Source organism: Protopterus annectens, chromosome 15.part0, assembly GCF_019279795.1.
Source record: "Protopterus annectens isolate FY-2018-M chromosome 15.part0, PAN1.0, whole genome shotgun sequence".
Classification (NCBI taxonomy): Eukaryota; Metazoa; Chordata; order Ceratodontiformes; family Protopteridae; genus Protopterus; species Protopterus annectens.
In genome coordinates this window covers 421,663,064-421,690,467 of record NC_056749.1, presented here as the reverse complement: position 1 = coordinate 421,690,467, position 27,404 = coordinate 421,663,064, and positions in this window count along the sequence as shown.

Here is a 27,404-nt window from a genome sequence, read left to right as displayed (position 1 = left end):
TGTCTATACAGGACACTGCTAACCCCCACTGCACAAAGCACAGCAACGTGCAAATATGAGGCTGAAATACAAGCCAAAATAAACACTCTTAAGCGTAACTACCAATAGGAAAGCACACAATTGGCCTTCCTCCAGTAATCCCCAACTCAGATGGGGCTCACTCTACATACTTCTGCCACAGGGATACAGGAAACCCCTAATAATGTAAGATGACGGATTAAGTGCTCAATTATAACAGAAAGTGTAGATTCAGATCTGAATCTAGTCTTTGCTATTTAAGACAACAGTAACAATATTTTAAGTGCAGAAAAATGCAGACAAAAACAGCAGAAATGAGGCAGCAGTTCAATTAAGTACAATCAGCAAAGTGTGATAGAGACTTAAAATATAGCCCCCCACCTAGTTTGAGTAAAAACTACTTACCCTCTTAACAGAAACTGGACAGTATAAAACTAAGCTAGGTGGGGGGTTGTGCCTTCCACCCCCCCAACTCCAGGATCGCACTACAGTGAGGAAAAGGGATATACATTGCCACTACTATTTTCGGTGAAATGAGATTCGGTCAAATGAGTTTTCGGCAATGTGGGCTTTCGGCAATTTGGTCTCGGTGAAAGGAAATTCGGCGGAATGAGTTTTCAGCTAAATGAAATAGATCCATAACACACACACACACACACACACACATATATATATATATATATATATATGTGTGTATATATATATATATATATATATATATATATATATATATATATATATATATATATATATATATATAAGGTTTGTGGTCTGCACTGTTGTGGCAGGACAGGTAACTTACATCCTTTTAAGTTGGGAAATGCTGATTGAAGGCTCAGTGTCTGTTATTCTAAAAGTGTATTAGTTCTGGTTTAAGCACTTGGGCTTCAGGCCAGTTATTTTACATTAAAAAGGTTCATGGTCTGCACTCTTGTGGGAGGAGAAGCTGGACTCTGCCCTTCTGAGCTGGGAATTTCTGGTTAAAGGCTTATAGTGCCTGCATATTTGAATTGTGCACCTTGTTTGCTGTAGCATAGACTAGATCTAGGCCTGCTGAATCTAGCTTTGTTTGTATAACTTGAGCACTAATCCAGGCCTTCTTTTTTAGAGAAGGTTCCCCTGCACCCCAGTGGCAGAAGTGTGCAGTTAGAAATTGTCTGATTGAAGACTACAGGAACATGGCTCAGTTTTGAGATTTTTTTACTGGTTAATTGGGTAATTTGTTTAAAAGCCTTTTCTGATTGCTTGTAGTCATCTAAAGCTGTTTTAAGTGTACTTTTTACTGTTTGTAGTTGTTTAAAGCTGTTTTAAGTGTATTTTTTACTGTTTTTGCCTTATCTTTAAAAAAAACTTTTTCCTTGTTTCCCACCTTTCTAAGCTAGTATAGTCCAGTTTTCAGGCTATTGCTGAATTCAGGGCTGTGTTACAAGTTTCTGAGTTGCCCATACCTTACTTGCATAGAGGGAGGTTTCTCTGTTCACCTGTGAGAGAGGGAGCTTTGAGCAGCCATCTGTCCCTGGAGGAGTGGTTCCAGCCCAGAAGTTAGTAGTTTATAGGCCATTTTGGGCTAATTTCGATCTCTTTCATTTCCCTGCTGTAAAAACCATGTTTGCACGGTTTTGCACATCCGGGCAGCGTCGGTTAGCTAGGGCTACATTTATTCCGGCTCCACCAAGTCTCCTCTTCAGTTTTTCCCTTGAAAGTAGTCTAACTCTCAACCTAAGCACTTAAAAAGCATCCTACATTCCAGCACTTGCTCAGACCTAATAGCAAGCACTAATATACCCCAACACTTGATTGCCCAGCAGGGCAAGGCTCATTATTCACCCCTCACCAACCAAGAGACTAAGCAGCTCACCCTACTATTCAAGCATGACCAAAGGGCAATTTCAGGTATACTCTCCAATCCAGCTGGTGAACCTGGGTATCCTGAGGCAATGTTACAACTGCCTCATGTACACAGACAACCCTCTCCTCCTACCACAAAACATTAACATATGCGAGAGATGCAATTATATAGCTAAATTGGAAGCTAAGCTCTCTCCACCCAAGACTGTAACAGGCAGTCATGAGGAGAAGGTTAACACTTGCACCACACCTCCAGCCTCACATAGACATACTAAACCAGCACTGGCAAAAAATACACATAAATATACAAAATCATACTTGGAGGCTCTAAATAAAAACCCGCAAAAGCATCACAGCCCTCCAAAGCAGACACCCAAAAAATCTGCACCTCCTGTCACAAACCAGACAACACATAAAACACAAAATCAGTGTGCCACACAATCACAGCCATTAAGGTGAAATAACATACCTAACACACTAGTAATAGGCGACTCTATAGTCAGGCACACTGATGTCCCACTCACTAGGCTGGACAAGGAGAAGGTTACTGTTAGCTACCTGGTGGGAGCCAGAATCCGCCACATAACACAAGCACTCAGGTCACTCCAGAACAAGTACAAATATGACTCTGTCATTGTTCATGTTGGAGTGAATGACCTGAGATGTACCTCCCTGGACTACATGAAAAGAGACATGGAAGAGCTCTCTGATCATGTAGCCCAGGCGGGTATTACCCTGAGTAGCATCCTGCCCTCACCAAGAATGATACCGCAGTATAAAGAAAAAATGATCAATTTCAACAATTGACTAAGCTTCCGGTGTCATTCAAAGGGGACCCAGTGTCTGTCAGCCTGGGATGGCATGCTCGACAAGCCTCATTGCTTCACAAGAGACAGCTTGCACCTGTCACCCCTAGGCTTTTGAATACTGGCCAAGGCTCTTGCTGCCCCCATAGTGCCTTTTTTAGGCAAGGCTCAAAAGTCAAACCCACCTCCATAAACAGTACAAATAAAAAAGGAGGGTTATGCTACTCAACACCAGGAGTTTAAATCTCAAAATGCATGTGCTCAAAGCACTCCTCAGTATGGAGAACATTGACATCTGTGCAGTAACTGAAACCTGGTTCAAGGCTCCACAGAGCACCCCGGCACTACCAGGATACAACTCATACCACACATTTCAGCCACAGAACATGGACCGAAACACAAAAGGACGGGGTGTATCCATATTCATCAAGGATACCTACACCTCCAGGTTAGTGGCGCAGCATGATACCTCAGAGATCATCCATGTGCAACTAACATCAAACAAATCTGCAATGCAAATTGTGGCCTGCTACAGATCACCCTCTCTGACCCAAGACCACCACTCCACATTTCTGGAGACACTGGAAAACATGAAGGTCCTACCGAACACTCTGATATTGGGCAATTTCAATTACCCTACCATTAACTGGGAAAACTACTCAAGTACAAACTCCCAGGTCCAGCACTTCCTGGAATTTATCAACTCAAATGCCCTGGATCAGCTGGTAAACTCCCCTACCAGAGGTGAAAACATATTGGACCTGGTCATCACCAACATGGGCGACAGGTGTTTCACATCGGAGGTCAACCCATCACTGGTTAGATCAGACCATAAACTAATCACTCTGGATGTCCACACCACACCACACCACCACCTCCAACCAAGGAAACCACAGTGAAAAACTTTTCTATAGCAAACTTCATCTTACTTAAGACATAGGTGGTAAGTTTTACAGCCCCCACGCTAAAGGATAATGGTGTCCAAGATGCAGGAACCTTTACAAATGCACTCTATGAGCACCTACAAGGATGCATGGATTGTGCCATCCCTAGCAAAACCAAGACTCACTCCCCTAAGAGAAGGAAATCAGTCTGGTGGACCCCTGCCATAAACAGGCTATACAATAGAAGGAGGAAACTAGTTCAGAAAAAAAGCAAATCCCAAGAAGGAAAGACATATCTGATCAGTATCAGTAAGAAACTAAGGTCCCTCATAAAATCCTCCAAGGCTAACTTCAAAAGAAAAATAGCCAAGGATTCAAAAGATAACCACAAAGCCTTCTTTAGCTATACACCACAAACAGGCTAAACAAACCAGTAATAGGAAAATATGGGTAGGAGATAAGTGCAGACAGCAAATACGAACAGTTTTGAAGATAAATAGCTATGTCAAGAATCTAAGTGGCAACTCACACATATGTTCTGAGCTACTGCAAAATAGCACAAAATATACCAAACCCACTGATATTGCCAACATCCTGGCAGATAGATTCAGTGCAAACTTCACCCCCCTCTCACCCCCAAAAGGGCCCACTATAATACCGGAAAAGTGTAGTGTCCCGGAAATCACAGATGCACAGGTGAAAACAGCCCTTTCAAAAGCCAAAAGCACAGCATCATTGGGGCCAGATGGTGTCCAAGTCTGCGTCTTGCATGAACTACAGAACAAACTAACCCCCCACCTAAACACACTGTTCAACCTCAGCCTCTCCACAGACTACATGTCCATAGAATGGTGCACAGCAACGGTTATTCCGCACCACAAAGGAGGGGCCACAACTGACCCTGGTAACTATCGCCCCATAAGCCTGACTAGTCTGGTCTGCAAGGCTATGGAGTGCATCATCATGAAACTCATTAACAAAGACATTGGGAACCTCCAAACACTTGACCCGACCCAGTTCGGCTTTGTTAAGGGCAGATCATGCCTACTAAACCTGGTTGACTTCTTCGAGACAGTCACCAAGGCCATAGATGAGGGGAAGGTAGTTCACACAGCCTACCTTGACCACACCAAGGCTTTTGACACCATTCTCGACTCAGGAATTATAGAAAAACTCACAAGCCTGAACATAAACCCCTACGTCATAAGATGGGTTGCCAACTTGCTTACAGACAAAACTCACACGGTAAGAATAGCGGGCTCCAGGTCCGACTCTAAACCAGTCACAAGTGGTGTCCCACAAGGCTCAGTCCTGGGACCCTTACTGTTCGGCATATACTTCTCAGAAGTACAGGCAAACACAGGAGGACTATGGCTAACCAAGTTCACCGATGACTGCAAACTGGGAGCCATAACTCACTCTCCAGCTGACACGGACATTCTCCAAAAGGGCTTTACTGAGACGGACACCTGGTGTCAAAGTCATGGTCTCAAGCTAAATGCCAAAAAATGCATAGTCATCCCATTTGGGAAAAACAAAACACCCATGAATTACCACATAGGTGGCATCCCCCTTAATACAGAACATGTAATAAGAGGCCTGGGGACCCAAGTAGATAGGAATCTCTCCTTTGACAATCATATTGCCAAAGTAGTTAGGAAATCCTTCTATGTAACCCATCTAATTACTAAAGGGTTCGCATCTAGAAATAAAGAGGTTATAGTGCCCCTCTACTCATCACTCATCAGACCCATCATAGAAAACAATGTCCTATTTGGGATGTACCTCACAAGACACTTCCAACAGCTGGAAAGACCACAAAAGTACCTCACCAAGAGGATTACTAGCCTCAAACATATGTCCTATGCAGTCCGACTGCGAAAACTCCAGCTGTACTCAGTCGCATATCGCTTACTCAGAGGTGATCTCTGCCTGACTTACAAAGCCATGTCCAACTCTGAATTGATGGACATGCTCCACCTAAAGAAATCCAAGTCACTGCAAGCCACTCGCTCTAGTGAGCTAAACCTCACCACAACAATAAATAGAACATGCAGGATGGATAGATTCCTGTCACAGAGACTCCCCAGGCTTTGGAACAAAATTCCTAACTACTTTAGGCAGTGCTCCTCACTAACACTCTTCAAGAGAAACCTTGACAAGTGGATGGGTAACAGAAAATACACCCCTGGGATCAGTTCATTGGCTCTTCTTGACAGAGGCTCAGTTAATTAATCAATGGGGTGGCGAAAGCTGACACACTCTGGCTAGGCTTATAAATGCCCTCGGGCAGATAGCTTAGTACCTACCTATGAACCTATGAACCTATACATATATATTAAAAAGCTGTTAGCATGGCTCCCTATTGAAATGTTGGCATTTGAAATGCCAAGTGCCGACAAACCAAAAAAACAAAATACTGAAAATCTAGGAAAAGATTGAGTCTTGAATATTAGTCCCGAACTTATATACACCAACTCCAAGATCACCATACCTCAGAGAAAAGGGAATATTTCAAGAAATGGCCATCTCAGACTAAGCATGTGTAAATCCATTTTTCAGCCTTTCAGCCTCAGTGTTTCAGGACTCACTCTAGTGAGTCCCAGCATTTTAAATGATGATCTGTTAGAGCACACTGTAGCCAGGGAGTGAAACTATGAATAGTAAAAGAGTTACAGATGCTCTAGTGTTACAATATTATGATGTGCATAAGCCAGTTGTATTGCAAGTAGATGCCAGTCAGATTAGTAGGTTCCTATGGTCATACAATAGAAGAGACTAGTTCATAAGGGTCAAGAGCAATAACAGATGCCCAAAACAGATATGCTTAGCTAGAAAAGTAACTATAATTGATATGAATAATTCCATAAATATGCCCATGGTAAATAAATTCAAATAGAAACAGACCACAAACCTCTGAAGCAAATATATTCAGAGATCCTTTGCACAAGGTGTCTCCTAGAATGCAAAGAATATTACTTAATATACACATTATGATCTGTAGAAAACAGTCAAGGAATTACTCGTGCCAGATATGTTATGTAGAGGCTATCAAAAAGGCAATGAAGATAAGGTGAAAAGAGGCTAGAGTTGTAAGGGCATTAGCAGAAGAGATCACAAAGAGAATGAAGGGTTTTCAGACATTTAGCAAAATAAGGAAGCAAAAGACAGAACTTCCCAGGATGAGAAAAGTTAAGAGGGAGCTCACAAAAGACATGGAAAAAAGCAGAGTTATTGAATGAATACTTTTCTTTAGTGTTTGCAAAGGAAAGCAAAAGGAGGGTATCAGGCTGGAAGGAAGGCTGGACAGAATGGGATGAACCCTAAATATACACCAAGCAAGAGTCCGAAGGAATTGGTTACTCTGAGGGAAGATAATGCACCAGAACAGGTATTATCTCTCAGACTCTGGCTCCAGCAAGGTGGTAAGGAACTGATGACAAAAGAGTAGAAAAAGGATTTGGGGGTGTTGATCACACCTACACTTGACCACTAAGGTAGAGTAAAAAGAGAGAGGCAGTAGCAAAGGAATTCAGAGGTGCATCCACAAGGAAGAGATTCCAAAAGCAAACAAATGATGCTTCCCCTCCTTGAGTGCTACATGCAGTTCTGGAGTCCATATAAGGAAAAGTAGATCAGGCTGCTGGAAAAAATCCAAAAGGTGGTTACTAGAAGGGTCCACTGGATACAAGACAAGTAATATCACAACAGACTAGAGGTGTTAAGTCTCTTCTCACCTAAAACCAGAAGACATGAGATAGAAGAAGACATGTATTAGTGTACACTGCACACAAATTTGTCATAGAGATCTGAAGGGGTCATTTTAACAAGAACAGAGAGACAGAGATTGCAAGAAAGAAGTAGGGACATAGTCTGCAGTACTTCTTCACAGAGATGGTTGTGGACCCATTCAGTGGACAACCAGAATTGCTGGTGGAAATGGATTCCACAGAAATATTCAAGGAGACATAGGACTGGTGGAAATATGGTAATGGGAAGGTAGAAACAGTGGGAAGGTATACTGTTAAGTCACTTAAAATAGCAGATAGGTGGGATTATTGTCTCTCTGCCATTAAGCAAAAGTAATATAATGTTTCCAACATGTGAACCATAGCTGCAGATGTCCATGGAAATATTTCCACACATCATGAGCAGGTATCCACCAATACCCATGAATAGTCCTGCAGACTCTATTTTCCAGGACTTGGCAGACTGTTCCCATAGATGAAGGAGTACCATTTTCAGCAAAGTCTGAACACAGTGGCACCCTGAATAGTGTGTGCAAAGCTGTTTAATTTGTTGGTCTGCGTCACCCACCCAAAAAGCTATGAGCTTGCCTGGATCCATAGTGTAGATGGATTTAGTCCTTACTACAACTAAGGCAACTGGGGTTCAACTAGCAGCTCCAGCACTGGAGGATGCAGGCAGGGAGTGAAAGGGGCAAAGGGGCATGCCACTTGCTTCTCTTGGAGAAGGATTATTTGGTGTTTGGAGAGCAAACAAGAGTAATTACTCAAGCAGAGATTAGCGTAACCACTTCCCATAATTGAGGAGAGAAGGTGACAAGGTCCCTTGTAGAAGCAAGGAAAGACCAGTGCATATAGACTGCTGCAAAACCCAGACCCCCATAAACAAGGCTTCTGCAGGAAATGTAGGGATAAAATGAAAACCCTCAAACCACCCCTAATGGCTATCTAAATTACATCCTCTCCTAGTCGACCCTCATCCCAGTGATGGGGAATTAATGTAATGACTGGCTGGTAGGGTGCTGATAGTTGGCAAACAGTGGGAAAATACTGTGAAAAAAACAAATATGAACATGTGCCTTTATGTTGACTACACCCAGATGATGCGCGTGCTTTCCCCTAATGCCTGACAATTCATCTTCAGTAGAATAGCCCAAATATGAGGCAGACACTCACAAATGCAAGTTAATCTCATCACAGGTATAATGACTCAAGTTGTGATTTCAGTACAGTGCAGCAATAATGCTACATTGTTTTGAAAGGCAGGGACTAGATTCCAAAAGACTTGCACTCAGTGTAAGTGACTTACTCCAATGCAAGGTCTATCTAGAAGGCAGGCTTACACCAGGGTAGGCCATTTATAATGAAAGAAAATCTTTTTTGAATCAGGGCAAGAATAGAAAAGCGTGCCTTTGACTTTCCTCCTGGATCATCACAGCAGTCACTCATAGGTTCTCCAGGATTAATGAAGTGAACATATTCAGCAGAGCATCTATGAACATTTACCCCTTAATTCTTTGATTTCCCATGTGTAATCAATACAGTTCATTTTCATTATAATGATGCTTTGTTCTCTCAAACTCTATATCACACTTGTACTCTCCTGAGAAAGAAGCCTCTTCTGTATTTTTAACGTAGCAGTGAGGATACTTAAGTCCTGAACAGCATCAGAATCTAATTAATCCACTTACTCCCTGAAGACACTGATGCACGAATCCATCTGCTTATAGAGGTTTTTCAGAAATTGTGTTTTCAAAACCAACCTCATATGGTATGCTGCAGCTCCAAAATTATGTGAAAAAAAGTAAAACAAGAAAGTTCTTCCTGAGAGGATGATCCATGCACTTGTTTGACTATTTAAGGTCTGTCTTCTGACATTGATTTTATACTGCATGTTTCTGGAAGAAAAATACCTTTGCTTGCAAAAAAAAACAAACAAAAAAAAAAAAATAGTAGTGTGCCCAAACAAAGGGGTACATCTTTGTCAATATACATGATCAGCAGTTGCATAATTTTACATCTTTTCAAGTTTTCAAGTGATACGTGCTAAGACTGCATAGCACTCTGCTATTCTGTGATACTGAACTAGATATACAAATTATGCCTAGAATACTTTACCAAACTGTCAAGACAACAGTATCAGCCTGTACGAGTGCCAGAGCTATGCACCTTACTGATTTGTATCAGATGACATTTGCTCACTTATAGGTCAAACAACTTTGATCATATTTTTGTAGAAATAAAAATATTACTAATATTCATAAATGCAGTTTCTAAAAATACTTGTCTTTCTGAATACTATCATTTTACCTGTTGTTTTTCTATCAATTTTGTTAACAGTAACTGCTTATATAATTACCTCTGCATGTCAGTGTTGTACTCCATATTTTTCATAACTTTTTTTAAGCACTCTTCAAAAGCTCAATTCCTATAAATTCCAATGTAGTTGTTTCACTGTGCATACATACAAAATCATGTAATCTTTCAGGTGGCATCTTGGTCCCTAGTGTACAACCTACAGTTCATGAGATAAAAATCTTAATATTTTAAAATCAATAACGTGTACCTCATGTAAACAGTTACATCTCTGTATGTGTTTAGCTTATCCAACTTCTTTTATTCACATTTTCGCTCTAACACCCACTGGTTCCTAAGGCCCACAACATGATACTATCACACTCTATGTTGTTATTTATAAAAATATAGAAATACTTCATATGTTTCATAACTGTCTACTAAAATATATACTTCAGTAACTGAAACCCTGTACATCATATAGTGACCTATTCAATAGGCATGCACTAAATCATACCAGGTTACACAAGAAAACTTCTACCTAATGCTAATGGTACCACTCAGATGATATAGCTATTAATGTATAAATATAATTAATATTTATTTATTGATTTATTTTCTTTGACATTTGTTTACCATGGTGGTCTGACCAGGTCTATAGAACCCATTTTCAGCAGAGGCCCGGGGAGAAAAGCTCCTCATACAGTACAATACAAATACAGTATAATACAATACAATACAAATTACATTAGAAATACTGTACAAAAATAAGTTAAAATAACAAACTATGTTATAAGATGTTGCAATATATACTATACATCTAGACAATTCTATAGAGTTAAAACATTATAGACAATAATAGTCACTTTCACCATATCCTTTATCTATGATTAGATAGTGTTCAAAAATAATATGTAGGTAGTGTAATGTATGACATTGACTGTTATAGTACATAAAAAAATATAAGAATGTTGGTTTCAGTTAGGAAAATATTAGTGATGCAGAAAGATAGTGAAATGGTTAAAAAGAATAGAGGCATTACAGTCTGAGCAGTAGCTTAAGGATTTGTTATAGAAACAGAGAAGGAGTTAGGAGAGCCTTGGGATCTTACAGACTATGAGGAAGTGAAATGTGACAGAAGAGGAGGATGAGGCTAATGTGGAAGAAGAGGAAGAGCTGAGCATTAGGTAGGCTTTATGCAGGAACAGAGAGATGTAGTTTTGAGATTATTTTTTAAAGAGGCAGTGAAATAGGTTAGGCCAGGCATAGAACTGGTAGATAGCGGTAATGAATTCCATAGTATAGAGACAGAGTATGAATACAGAGAGTGACCTGGGTTTCTTGTAGGTTTTGAGATTGCTAAGAGATCTTTGTCAACTGATCCTAGGTGTCGATTTGGTGTGTAAGGTGTGACAATATTGGCTAGTGCAGGGCAGGCAGTAGGCTGAAAATAAAGTTGTGCAAGGTAGATAGCTGAATAAAGGCAAGTTGGTTGGGGAGTTCAAGCTAGTTTAGTTCTAGTAGCAGTTTACAGTGGTGTGTGTGATATTTAGAGTTTGTGGCAAACTTTCCAACTTTGTTGTAGCACTGTTCCTTCTTGCTTAGTGTAGAAGTTTGTAAGTTAGTTAGGATAGGAACACTGTAAAGAAGGGAGGGAAGTAAAAATGTTTTTGCAGGAGTAGTGTTGGTTGCTGCAGTAAAGAAATGTTTATTTCTATATAAGAGTCCCAGTTTTTGATAAGTTGTCTTTACATTTTGCTGAAAGTTTATTGTCAATGATAACTCTTAGAAGTTTGGTTTCTTGCACTATTTCTATGACAGTGTTTTCAGATGCAAGGATGTTGAAATGATCAGTGACATGGGAGGTGTTTTGGGGGTGAAAGATCACTAGTTTAGTCTTCTTTGGATTAAGAAAGAGTTGGACATTTCATAGCCAGGATTCAACTGCAGTAAAGGACTGATGAGTTTTTGAAAGTAGCTCTGGTAGTGATTGAGCAGTACAGATTATTGTGGAATCATCAGTGTATTGAATGAGGGTTCCAAGGTGAGAAGTAGTGTGAAGGTTGTTTGTGAAAATGTTGAAGAGTAGGGTTCCAAGGATGGAGCCTTGAGGGACTCCAGTAGAGTCATGCAGAAAGGGCGAGAGTTCATTGGACCATTTCACTGCTTGATTACAATCCTTGAGGTAGCTCTGAAACCATTTTACTGTGTTATCTGAGAAGCCTAAATTAGACAGTGTGTTCAATAGTAAGGGGTGAAACACTGTGTTAAAGGCCTTGGAGAGATCAAGAAATATTGAGTCTGTATCGCATCCTGCATCTCTGGCCTTGTTCATGGTGTGTAAAGGATAATAGAGCTGTAGCTGTGCTGTGGCTTGGTTGGAACCCATGTTGGGTTTTGGTTAACAGATTGTTTTCCAATAGGTATTGCATTACCAGCTGATGGCTACTTCTCTCAAGAATTTTGGATATGGGTGACAAGATGGATATAGGACGGAAATTGGATGGTTCAAAAGAGTTGCCTCATTTTTGGATGGGGGTGATCTGAGATTGTTTCCATATGATAGGTACTTCTGATTAAGATAAAGACCTACTTTTAAGGATACTGAATGGGTTAGGCAATTGAGCTGGCATCCAGTTTGAGGTATTGTGATCGATGATTATCAGCTGAGGCAGAGCAGGGTTCTAGTTTTTGTAGCAGTTTCTTAATGGTGTCAGTGGGTATGGGCTGAAATGAGAATTAGGTTCACATGACATTTTGTTGAGTAGGGGGATTATTAATGACAGTGTTATTAGTAGTTGATAGTGTAGGGTTGATGTCTGAATAGGTTGAAGAGTGGGAGGATCCAGCATTAAGGGTGTTAGTTAGTAGGTCTGATATTGATTTTATGAAGTGTTTGTTAAAATGTTTGGCTATTTGTGATGGAGGGGTTGAAGGTGATAGGTGTACTCTCTGTTTTTCCAGGGCTAAGTAGAGAAGATATGAAGTGCCAAAATTTATTGGATTTGATTTTATGCTGGAGTTGAAGCTGGAAATAGTATGGCTTCTAATCTCTGTTGATTAGTTTTGTCACTTTGTTATGTAGTGTTTTAAAATTGACATGATTTTATTCATTTGTGTTTAGTTTCCAGGTTATCTGGGCTAGGTCCCTTTGCTTCATAAGATGTTTACATTCCTTAGAGAACCATGGTGCCGAGTTCTTTTTGATTCTTTTCATACAAATGGGAGCTGGTGTATTAAGTGTGTGAAGGAAGGTGTTATTAAAGTATAGTACAGCATCATTAAGGGGTAGTTGTTTAAGGGGTGTCCAGTCTATTTCATGTAGGAGATTGTTGAATTTATGCTGACAAAAATTAGTTGAGTTCCTAACTGATTTTACAGTGTATACTCTTAGTTTTTGAGAGTTTGTTCTAAGGGAATAAGCTGGCAGATGATCACTCAGGAAGCTAGACAGTGTACCGAAAGAGGGGTAATTGGTGGGGTGGGATACTAGGATCCAGTCTATGGTGGATTAGCAGGTAAGATCTTTGCTGTATCTTGTTAGAGTATTGATAAATTGAGAAAAAAACATACAGGTTTATACTATTTCTGAGGGAGATGGAAGCTATTGTTTGCCAATCTATATTTACATCTCCTAAGATTATTGTTTTGAGGTTTATTGTTTGGGATGTCCAGGATAAAACATTTTCCAACACTGATATATTGACCTGGTGGGATATATATTACTATTATGCAAATCATTTTTAATTTGTTGAGGTTCAAAAAAGAGATTAATACCTCAGCATTACAAAAGATGGGTATATTACTGGTGTAGGGTATTATGTTGAGCGTAGAGGGATATAGAAGGGCTATCCCTCCCCCTTTTTTTAGATCAATCTCTCCTGTTTCTTTGCAAAGTTTGGAGGTATTATTTCTGAGTCTTTTACATTGGGATGTAGCCATGTTTTGGTAAGGGCTAGTACATCATGTTTATTTTGATCAGTCCAGGCATGCAGTGGGGCTATTTTATTCCATATACTTCTAAGGTTCAGTGTAAGTATGCTTAAATCTTTGGGGTTACTTTTGTGGTTAGGATTAGATGGTTACGATGTATGTCTCCACATTTGAGAAGATAGATAATAAGGAATGAGTACCATGGGAAGTGTTTTTATTCATAGGTGATGGTGTCAATTGTGGTTTCACAGGAGGTGAGACCAATCTGTGGCTTGAATAATATGGGAGGGTATAGGGGAAAAGCTAGGAGGAGATATTTGAGAAGCTGCATTGTTTATTGGGTAGATGGTTGGAGGAGGTTGTTGATGTGTATTGGTGTGTGAGGGTATGCAAGGATATAGTTGTAGTGAGGTAGAAAATTAAGAGTAAAGAGGTTAGGCAGGTTAAAATGAGCATGTCAACTGTGATGGTGGTTTTAAAAATAGTAAAAGTAGTATTTATGTGTTAGAATGTACTATCAGATGTAAATAGAAATGTATATTATCTAGTGATATGTCAGCAGCTTCAGCTAATGTTGGAAATGTTTTGACTTCAGGGTGGGCTTTAACAATGCAGTTAGGTGTTTCACCTCATGGTTTGTGAAAAGGAGGGGTGGGGGAGATGTGATTGGTCAGTAGTAAAATTATGGTGGAATGTTAGTTTGATGTGTGTATAGTAGAAGAGAAGGTGGAAAGCCTAGAGTTAATGTCAGATAGTTTTAGGTGGTGAATGTATTGTGATGGTGAAGTAGAGTAAGATGCCTAGAAGTATAGTAGAGGGGATGAGAATTCAAGGTGGTGAATGTAAGGGAAACCAGATATGTTTGGTTAAATAAAAGTAGGTAAGATGTTAAAGAAATGTAGGTGTGGACAAGGTGGAGTTGTATATAATTGGATCATAGGAATAAGGGGGATTGGTTTGCTTGCGATATGAGCAGAGGTGCTGGTAATGGGTGGGATATGGGGGCAGGGTAGGGGAGCGGAGTGAGCAAAGCAAATGGAATGGGAGGAACCCACCCCAGATGGTTTACCACCAAAAACAATCAGTGAGGTAGAATGGTCATGAATACCAAGACAAGGTCTCTGGACTCTAAATATTTGACTTGAGTCACAGCATTTAATTTTATAGTTATGGGCTTTTCCGAATATTTGCAGGGATCTATTACACTGATAAGAGTAAAATATGCTAAAGTATTAATTTAGCTTTATCTTCAGTGGTAAAAGGCCTGTGAGTGAGGGCAAGTAAATGAAGGTGGGGGTATCCTTCCAGCAGATTCAACACTACAAAACAGAACACATTAATGCATGACTTAACAAATTAAGTTATTAGTTTCAGTCTTATCGAGTAAGATTCCAAGGTATTTCCTGGTGTTAACATTCACAAGGAACTATAATGGCACATCTGGCTTGTTTTTAGAGTAATCTAAGCAGCAATGCTTTGGCAAAGAGCTGTGGATCAAGTCTGAATTTCTAAAGAACAGCTTAATAAAATTCATTATTTCACATGCATATGTCATCAGACATACTTCTGGATGCAGAGTCTCTCACTGTATATCCCTCACTGTAGAAAAAAACAAAGCGGCATATCTTAGGATGTATGTTATCATCTACTTCTTGTGGCATTTTTTAATACACTGCCCTATGTTCATGGATGAATATTAATATTCCTTCTGTCAAGTCATTTGATACATTATTAATGCAAGTGTGACAAAACTTACTTTTCCATACCTTTTCACAAACAATCCACATGAGAATGCTCAGCTCACATAGAATGTTTCACTGCACAGAGATAGCAGTCTATATCACCTTGCAGATTTCACCTTGCTTCCTAACACTTAAGCAAATACTCCAGAGATTATCATTAGTGTGCAAGCAATGTTAATATTAATTACTGTAGGAATAAATACATATGTATAGCTCAGGATGTGTGCAAGTTCACAACTTCCTTTCAGCACTATTATATTACTGTTCCAAGAATGTATGTACAGCTGCACACATATCCATGATGGCAAATCTATTATCTATTAAACTACTGTTGCAATGCAAAAAAAATAATGTTTTTTATCATAACTTTGCACCCAGAAATATGTCTGATGACATACACATATGAAATAATGGATTTTATTAGGCTGTTCTTTAGAAATTCAGACTTGATCCACATCTCTTTGCCAAAGTACTGCAGCTTAGCTCACTCCAAAAACAAGCCAGTTGTACCAGTATAGTTCCTTTTGAATGTTAATACCAAGAAATACATTGGAATCTTACTCTATTTCCATTTGCTGATAGGCCTCAGGCAGATATGTATTACTGAATGAAGGATTGCCCCAGATAGACACACACAAAAATACCTTCACTTTTGGAAAACAGACAGTGTTCATCCAATAGCACTGGGTTAAGAGTAATCATTATATCACAAAAAATATTCACAATTGCATTTTGCTTAGCTTCAATGAGTATCAGTGTTATTCATAGGCTCCAATCAACCTTAGACAGAATTCCCAATTTTCATCCAGTCCAACTCTTCTTGGAAATGGGATGTCACTTACAGAAATTAGGGTTTGCATTCTCTTACTACACCCCTACTCTTTACATGCTTGACTCTGCCAATTTCATTTTAAAATAAAGCCACAACATGAACCAACTGTACCATTTGCATGTTAAAATAAAAACACAGCAAGATTCAACACCTCTTTCTGTCTGGCCTCCATGGTGCCTCAGCTAGGAATGTAACTTATATAATGTTGGTGGACTTCCGATCCATTTTCAGTGCTTAATTCATAACTCCACAGTGCTGGTATTTTAGATATTATGATATAATATGTTTGTAGTGCAACCGCAGGTATAGCTGAAGAGATATGGGTTCCTTCCTTCCTGACTCTGGTGACACTCCTATTAGGCCCAACACACCAAGGTGGCAAGAGGGACAGATTTTATTCTAGGTGACACATCTAGTTTAAAAAAAAGCAATAGCACAACCATAAACAACTTATTTCAACAGTGCACCAGTTAGCAATAAGGCAAGGTGAGATATGCATGCAATGAAAACATACATTCACCCTCTTTTCCAGAACTCAACAGAAGAAGGTCTTGACAATCAAACATGCACAAAGAAGGCAATATCAATGAGCAGTAAAGCTTTATAATGTCGCAATACAGACACGGGAAAAATGCAATGTCATTAAGCAATAAAAGAGTCATAATACAACAATACAGATATGAGAAAATGCAATGTCATTGAGCAGCAAAATTCTTGAAGACAGCAGTACTAACACGAGCAAAATGCAATGTCATTGAACAATGAGGATTTATAATGCAACAATACAAATATGAGAAAATGCAATGCCATTGAACAGTAAAGATTCTTTAAGGCAGCAGTACTACCATGGCAAAATGCATTATCATTGAACAATAAAGATTTATAGTGCCACAATACAAATATTATGGAATGCAATGTCATTTAGCAGTACTAACACCCTCTACCCCCTTGGTCAATTCTAAACAGACCCACTATGAAACACTCTATTAATACCCTGTTCACTGGCCAGTGACTACTTGCAGTCTTGCTACCGGCATGATGGGGCCCAAGTTGGAGCTCATATGGATCCCAGTTATTTGTAATCCACAAAGTATATAGAAAGGGGGAAACCACAATCTTATAAAAATATAAAATGATGGCCAGAGTCTCTCACCACTCCGTCGGGAATATCCTAGTGACCAGGTGGCATGGTTCCTCTGATGAGAAAGGTAGAAAATCACTTACCAGAACTCTGGTAATCATCTATGGCTTCTTGGTACTAGGCCCAAGGGAACTCCTTTTCTTGCTGAATCATAACAGGCATGGAACTACTGGTTTCAGACTTTTCTCCTGATTCCACAAAATACCATCCTCCAGGATTTCAGCAAGAGACAGACACACTTTGCTACTTCAAGTACCTGTCCCAAAGCACAAAAAAAAAAATCCAGTCATGCTGCAAGGCCCTTTTTCCCTTCAGCTACATGTTTCAGTCTTCCCTCCTTCAGCTAGTGTTCCATTCTCCTCTTTCACTTTCGAAATTGTCTTTTATATTCCTGAAAAGGAGCTCCACCTTGTGGTGTAATGGAAAACTACAGTCTATTACTTCTACAATGAAATACAGTGGGAGCTACTTGTTTTTTTTTATTTTATTCATTGTCCTAAAAAGCTCCCACACCATAAATCCATTGCTCAGTCTCAGTTTTGGGTCTTTAACTGCATTCCAGCTGGTGACAGCTTAATATGCTGGAAAATCTATGACAGAGATGATACCCAGTTTCACAATCAAATTTGTCATTCACCTCTGGTATGAGCCCTGTAGCACACCTTGTGCCTCATCACACAGGCTAGAAAATCCAACCTCACCAAACCTGTAATACACTACCCTGGTTTCTCATCCAAAGTCATTAGCCCTTGTCTCTCTCAGGTTGCTTAGTGCATTCTGAGAGACACATTCTCAGGATCACTTTTTTGTATTTCATGCATGGTTTTATGTTGTTCTTGCACTGTGTTAACAGAAGTGAAGCTCTTCCAAAAACCCAAAGTTCCTTTGTTGTTATATGATCACTAATGTATGCAGTTTGATCTTCACCTTTGACTGCAATTCACTGGCATTTCTAACAGCTGTCTTCACTGACATTGCAATCACCAGCCCTTTTAAAAGCAAGTTATTGATGAATTTATTCTGAATTTTTCATTTAGGATTTTACAGATCAAATGACTCATGAGTGCAACATTTAGTCCAGTTCTCAAATTAACAATGCTCAGATAACTTTTCTCAGTCAAGTTACATAGGCTGCAAAAAACTTTCCAAAATTGAAACTATCTGCAATCAGCTGGGAACTTTGTGTCATAGGCTTATTTCAGCAACTGATGGCTTTACTGTGGCAGCTATGCTTCTCAGCAAATCACATACATAGGTTCATAAATTATTACTAGCTTGACTGCCCTTGTGAGCCATGCTATGCCTAGCCCTTTACCCGATGTGAGAATCAAGCCCTGTACCTTGTGTTTGCAAGGCAAACACCTTAACCATTATGCCAACCTCCCAATATACTATCACAGGTCACATAGGAATAGAGGTAACTGCTTCTCTGCAGCAATAATGTAAGTTTAATATATACAACATAAGCACACAATTCCTGACTAGGCATAATTTCATGGTAGAGTACAGAAATAAGTAAAATTGTACGTCCTGAAACAAATGCATCAATTTAAACTGGAATTCTTCAAATACACCTTTTTAAGTAACTAATTCCATGGTGGTGAAGCCAAGGAGTTGGTTACAGCTGCTCCCCAACACAGCTTTACCAGTCTTCAACTATCAAAAATTTGACCAAGAAAATTCAGTAAACTCATGAAAATTCAGGAAATTGCTTTTCTGACATATTTCCCTTAACTGGGCATTTGATTTGGTCCAACAATTTATATGTAGTCTGTGGAGTCTGTATTGTGATGGCTTTATGACCTTTGTGCAGTTTTTCCAAAATCTGAAAGTATAAAACATTGAATGTTCAGAGTTGCTGTTCTTTCTTTATACAGTGTCTGTCAGTTTGTGAACCTATAAGAAATATATGCAGTAAAAAAATTAGTAATCAAGCAGAATGTCGAACAAGCTGAGTTTGTATGCATAATTTAACAAGGAGCAAGAGTACATATTTCAGTTTAATGAAAATGTATTATCAGACTTTCCCAGAAAACACATTTATATTGTAGAAGTTTCTGCCTTTGAGGTGTCCAGAAATATTATTTTCCAAATATCCAATTTAACTAAATGCTATTAATATGAGTGACAGTGTTGTAACTCATGCATTTAAATATACATGAAGGCAGTTATTTTTGCAATTAATGCAGATAATGAATTAACTTCAAAGCGTTATGGATTTGTAGTAGATATTCTTCAAAGTGCACACTGAGGAAAATGTTCTACATAAAACCTTCACTAAATTTTATACTGAAAATTATCAAATTATTTAAGATATCAAATATGCAAGGTATGACGTCTGCATGTGGGACTTGGGCATATTTTAAATGAAAACGCATTGGTTTAAGAGCGTTAATGCAGCTTTTCCTGACGTGTACCTTGTGGTTTGATTTTCGCTTGTCTGCTGTTGGTTTAATAAATTCCAAGGACATTTACAAGTGGTTCCTGTTTGGCTCCTTTTTCTGAAGATTTACTAATATTTTAAATATGCACATGCTTGAAAGTACAAGACAGGAACAGCTTGTAATATGTTTCTTTCATAAATATCTATTTGTTTTTTTTGGTTCCTCATGCTACCTCTACAACAGTGCCAACTACAACCTTATCATTTTTGGAACCTAATACTACCTTATTGCTTGGTACCAATATGATATAATCACAGTTACAGCTTACTTCCTTGAATCTTGAAACTTTTGCTGTACCAGGACAACCTTACTCTGACATCCTGGTGCTTAGAACTGCTTCTCTGCTAATGTCACTCATATATCCTGTTCTTGGTATCTGGTATTACATAGATTGTAATATCACTTAAATGTAATGTACATGGTTACTGAAATTAACTTTGTACCACTGACACCCCACTCTTACCTCTTCATCGACTGAAAGTTCCACTTTACCAGAGATACCTAATCACCATGATACCTGGAAATGTATGTATCTCAGTGGCACTAACAATTCACCTCCTTGACATTTAATACTGCTTCTAAGCTAATGTTTCCTTAATCAAACCACCTTGGTGCCTATTACTTGCTCTGTGCTAATGTTACATGCATCTCACCTCAATGACATGTAATACAGCTTTATGCCAATGTCAAGCAAGTATTATTGACATGACAACTTATACTATCACTTCTGCTAATATGAACAATTGTATTTCATTTCCTTGTTAGCTAACAGTGGTACAAGATATTCCTTCTTTTTTCTGATACCCACTTTATCCTATTCAAGGTCACTAGGAAGCTAAAACCCATCTCAACAAATCATGGATATAAGGCAAAGAATCAAAGATGAAGTCCATCCCAGCATGCACATGCACACATACATTCAGACATACATGCTCACATCTAGATATCTATATATATGAGTCTACTTCACAAACTCAAAAAACTACTCACCCGACTTTCATATAACCGAGATGACAAAGGCGAAAATTCAGAAGACTGACCATTCGGAACACCAGCTTTCGACTCCAGGTAAGTAACTGTTTGGCCACCATGTTGAACTTTACCCTTACCTTCATGGTAGTATGAGCTCAGAGTTGGTATATTTAGTTAGAGGGGGTGTAGAGGGTGCAGCCCCACACATGAGTGGGTTTAATTTGCTTCAGGTTTTTTTTTTTTTTTTTTTGGACAAGCGGCCAAATATTATCTACAAAGTCATTTAATTTCTTACTGATGGATAATATTAATTGGTAAACAGATTCATCCATCTTATAATCTTTCATTAAATATTCTGGCAACTTAGCTCTTTCTTTTTCAAGGTAATCAGACCATAATACTAATAGCCTACTTTTAATAATAGAATAAGTCTATTTTAAGAAACTAACTTATTATCTTATCTTTGCTTAAGTATAGGTGAGGTTACAGAACATTTCCTTGAGGGAAGAATTATTTTGTCGCTCTGAATTATCCAGAAAACATCACTCAGTAATTTTAAAATGTTTAATGGAAGCAGACTATATAATTCCATATTTAAACCATCTAACCCTGGAGCTTTACTCTTTTTCCTTTTTTAAAGCTTCTTTAACTTTTGTTAGGGTAATAGGCTTATTCAACACAGATATTTCTTGGTCATTAAGTTTATTATTAACATTTTCTTTAAATATTTATCAATTTTGTAATCATCATGAATATTATTCTTATCTTTATTAAGATCCTCATGGAATTTTACTATATTAAACATTTCCTCTATGTCTGAAGTAAGCTTATTTATGTGAGTATTTTGGATATTGATTTGTCCCTTTTTGCTTAACATGTTACTTCTATTAGGTAATCTATGTAGATTTTTTGAAGTCATTGCATAACTGTAGAATTTTATTTTTTCTAAAGCTATCTTCACTTTATGCATTAAAATTGTTTAATATTTTGAGATTAATTTTTAATGACTTCAGTATTATTTAATTTCTTTGCTTAGTGTTCAAACCTCACATTATGTATTTCCTCTTGTATTTCTAACAACTCTTTAGCCCATTCTTTCATTTTATTACTAGTCCATCTTCTCATTCTGTCTTTAATATGCATTTTAAGAAGTCTCATAATATGATTTTTACTAACCTGAACATTATCATTCAAAAATAAAAAAAATATTGATTTATTCTTTAAGGCAACTCAAATTCTTTTAATTTCATCATACATACTAGAAATCTATAAATAATCTGACATTTCCTTGTATCCATTAATATATTAATACTTAGTGCATTGTGATCAGATAAAGGAAAAGGAATAATTTTAAAACAATTCACTTTATTAAGTAAATCTGTAGAGGCATAAATCCTATCAGTTCTAGTGTGTGTGTCACATTCACACAAGAGTAATGAGTGAATAACAATGATTTATCTCCTGCTTTTACTATTAAATCAAGCAGTTAAAATTCTCTGCTAAAATTAAATCATCCAATGGCTTTGTCATAAATTTAAGTGATCTTTAGCCACTCTTGTACCCATTCCAGGGATCCAATACAAATTAGCTAGTGTATATAGTTTGCCATTATATGTAACTACTACAAATGTATACATTCTTTTGGTATCATTAATGGATTCCGTGACCTTAGATTTAATGCAAAGTATAGTAGATCCTCTACTCTTGTTATTAAAAGAAGGAGATGGCAACATTTTGTAACCTAAGTTATTTAATATTGTATAGCTTTATCTGTCAAGTGAGTCTCTTGCAAGAATATAATGTCTCCTCTATTTAATTTTAGATATCTCATTAATGATTTCCTTTTGTTGACATTATTTAATCCATTTATATTAATATATAATAGATTAAAAAATCCATACTGGGTATTTAAAAATATATCTTCTAAGAAATAATATGGCACATTTATCCACCATAATAATGTAGTTGTACATAAGACTCTAATGCATTCCTTAAACACTATCTTAACATTGTACATTTTCTGAATTCTTCCTTTTAGTAAACTAAACTACTAAAACTCATAAATAAAAAACAGACACAAGTCTGCAACTGTAACTGTATATATCACTAATAAAACACAACCTACCATGGATACAAATGTCCTAGTTTGCCTATCAAATAGACAAACCACTATACTGTCTCTCTGTGCTTACCAATGCTTAAAATTCATCAAAAACTAGTTAAGAGCTGCCATGAATTACAAATAATTAATATAATATATATAAGTTAAACATAATAAGAGACTATGAATTTAGTTGTATATTTTGCCATTTAAAACTATGCCTCCATTATTACATAAAAGTTTAACAATCATCTTCTATTAATCACAAATATTAAATATGATAGTGAACTATACACATATTTATGTAATAGTAGTATAATTATCCATCAACTATTCCTAAATTATTCACTAATTCAAAATTATTTTAACTAAATCTCTAAATAAATTAGCAGTGTGGGACCTGAAGAGATAAAGATATCTGTAAACTTACAGGTCACGTGTAATCTTATCTTGCTAAATTATTATACAATTAAACTATTACACAAAAGGAAAATCAATGCATAAATACATTTATCATGCTGAAAGATATATGTACATGTTTATAGATCTAACAAAAGTTCTGAAATAATTTCAAAAGTTGAAGTGCTTATATTTTAAAATTGTGCAACATTGTTAATATGCTAAATATCAAAATGTTTAAAATTCTTTAAGCTTATTAAAATAATTAATGCAAAATTAAATTCCTATGGCTAAAGAGAATGTCTTGCTATTTCTACAGTGTCAAAAAAAAACTGAAGTCTATATTGTTTTCAAAAGTTATAGTGTGCTTAATTCAAAACCTTCCTAGGTTCAAACATCTTGAAAAATCGGGTCTATATTATTGGAATGAAATCTTCAAACTCCAAATACCATATGGTCAACACCATATGGTCGAAGTTTGAAAATTTTGAATCTGAATAAAAATAAAACTAAGACAGGTAAACTGTAATTAAGTGTTTTACGCATGAGGGTAAGCCCCCCTGCACCACCCACACCCCCGCTACTTAAATATACCAACTCTGGGATTGCACTACATTGAAGTAAAGGGAAGAATTCCCAATGCCGATCTCCATTTCACTCTTGCGATATTTGTGATTTTCTCACATTTGGTGTCACTCAACAGGGATTCGCTCAGCACAGTTTTCGCTCTGCTAATATAGACCCGAAAAATCTACTTTTACTTTCTATCAAAATTATGTAGTCATTCAGAAGTATGCTGTAACACTCAAATTTCAGCTCTGAATTCTGAAATGAGTTATTTCAGGCAGTCGTTTGTGAATCTAATAACATCCAATGTGAAAAAAGCTTCAAAGTTCACATGACCAAACTTCAAATTTCAGCTTTCAGGATCTTTTTGAATATTTTTTATAGATTTTCTATGTAAATGATATGACATCTTGTTTAGTCACATTTCTGCTATAAGCAGGTATATGTAATATACATTTTTCTTATAAGCAGTTTGTTACTTAAATATATTTTAAATATATTTTTCTGTTTTATTTGTCCACTGATATTATACCTTATTTTATATAACTTGTATTTCTAAAATCTTTCATCAAAGAGTTGTTTAATCATTAGATCTCTATTAAAGATTACAGTATATGCATATTTTTTTAACTTATTGATACTGATCTTTTATTAATCTTACATAGTAGATGTTTCATTCCTTGTGCATTTGCATGTTATTCATAAGTCGTTTAATCTTGCAATTTGGAATATATATATATATATATATATATATATATATATATATATATATATATATATATGTGTGTGTGTGTGTGTGTCTAGGTTCATAGGTGTGTACTAGGCTAATGGCCCTGGAGCCTTTACAAGCCTAGCCCATAGGATTACCCTGGCATCATGCCACCCAGCCTTAGTTCCTAGTGCCTCTGTCAAGTAGAGCCACTGGAGTGATCCCTGGGGTGACTTTTCTATTTCCCATCCACTCATCAAGATTTCTCTTGAAGAGGGCCAGTGAGGTGCTCTGCTTGATGTGTATGGGAAGTTTATTCAATAGCATGGGCAGTCTCTGGGTTATGAACCTGTCCCTCCAGCATGTTCTGTTGATTGTGGTAATAAAGCTGAGGTCTCTGGAGCATGTGGTGCAGAGGGATTGGGATTTCTTTAGATATATATGTATAGATGTGTGTGTGTGTGTGTGTGTGTGTGTGTGTGTGTGTGTGTGTGTGTGTGTGTGTGTGTGTATATATATATATATATATATATATATATATATATATATATATATATATATATTAGAATTCCTGCTTGTTTAATTTGAATGTGTGTTTTAGTCATTGTGAACTGTTGTTCTGCTCTAAGCTTCATTTCCTGACATTAGAATTTGATTATATCATGTGAAAATGACAACTTACAATACAGAGCAGTGATTTCCTCTGTATATTTCTCATTCTTCTTCATTCTTTTAAAATGTTATAATCAGTAACAAACATCTAACTTTACTTCTTTCCATTAATATGTACTGTTAGAGTTAATAATACTATAGCATAAGCTATTAACTTTCAGCAAAATGTAACCAAATTACATAACAGCAAAAGCTCAATGTAAAACATTACTATAGCATTTGTTTTTCCAGTATGTATGTATATATATATATATATATATATATATATATATATATTTTTTTTTTTTTTTTTTTTTAATTTAATTTTATTTTATTTTATTTGACATCTGTTAACTGGGGGAGTCTGTCTGGGCCAGAAGCCCTTTTACAGCAAAGGCCCGGGGAGAAAAGCTCCACAGAGAAAAACAAATTACAAATACATTTAGGTGTTTAAACAACATTACAATACATAGAATGTTTAGGAATAACATATTTTACATTGGTATTAAGACAGTACAAATGTACAGAAACAAAGAACATTCATTAATGGTAATAATAGATAATAAAATTCCATAGTATACATTTGTGGATTGAAACACAGTAGACTACTTAGCATAGTACATTAGATTATTTTTACAATACTAATACTAATTAAGATCGTTTCAGCAGAGGCAGGTAAATCTCTATTAGTAATATGTGTTATTGCCAATTGTTACTGGAATAGTGATAGTGCTAGCTTATGTCTTGGTTTAGATTATAGCAGCAATTTAAATTGAACAAGTTTAATTGAGAAGTAGGAATTTAGTAAGGTAAGACGGGTATAAGTAAATGTGTATTGTTTGATTAGATATACTTGAAAACAAGTTCACATGTTTTTTCCTCATCTTTGCGGTCAGGATTAAGGCACTTTCTGTTTTCACAGACATCAGTGATGAACTTTCTAAGAACTGGATTTTCTTCAAAACAGCTTGAGGAGCAGGTAGCAAACAAGGTGAGCAAGAATCAAGAATTTTTCATACAGCTGGAACATTCTTTTGCTCTTGGGTGTTTTTAAGTGTTAATTGCTTCATAAATTACTTGTAAAAAGAATGTGTTACACAGGAATAAAGAAAACAAAATGACCATAATTTTAATACTTCTAATTAGCATACTACTTAGATCTGGCATTCAGTTAACCCGGCAATGCACATACTAAGCAAAATTAAAACAAATAAAATACAATTCTTAACTTACATAGTCTTGAGTTACCAGTTCTATTGCTTATAATTTAATGACATTCTTTTACAGGAAGTATTTGTTTAACATTTAGAAATACACTTATAAGTTTAGTTAAATGAAGTATGTTAAGTCTTTTACTGTAGTTATAGTAAAACAGCAAAACTAACCATTTATATTCCTTATCTTGAACATTTTTTTGCTTAAAATATAAATACATACTTACACATGTTTTGAAGCTTAAAGCCCAATACAAACATTTTGCTTAAAGGATAAATCTATTGTTTCAGAAAATAAAAGTCTGACAATCAGAAAATAAATGTCACTTGTTTTTAAGTTCTTTAATTAGTGGTAAGCAGGATTTTCTTTTACTTGTTACTTTACTGGAATAACTGTTGTCAAATCTGACTACATGTTCACCTATTTTAATAGTTGGGCTGGACCGTGCTTTTTTTTAAATATCTGATCTTTTTCTAAGCTTTTGAAGAAGGAATATGTAAGATGTGGGTCTTCTTTCTTTCTTTCTTTCTTTCTTTCTTTCTTTCTTTCTTTCTTTCTTTCTTTCTTTCTTTCTTTCTATTATTGGTACCACTAGTATGTTGGTCATACAGTGTGATTTTCTGTGCACTAGACAACTTCAAAAATCACATGTGATGAGGGTGGTTCAGTAAATTTTGTGAGGGGATAAATCAATCCTAAAAATAAAAACATACCTCCAAAAATAGGCACAGCATGTCTACAGGTAAATCAAGCCTAAAAATAGGAGTACTCCTCCAGAATAGGGAGGTCTGTCTTGGGATGTTGGGCTAGGACATTTAAAATAGCATATGTAGTATATACATACATACATACATATATATATATATATATATATATATATATATATATATATGTATATGTATATATATATATATATACACATACATATATATATATATATATATATATATATATATATATATATATATATATATATATATATATGTATATATATATATAGATATAGATATATCTATATATATATATATACATATATATATATGTGTGTGTATATTTTTCCCTGTTTTTTATATATGTAGATATCGAGAATAATGTCCTTAG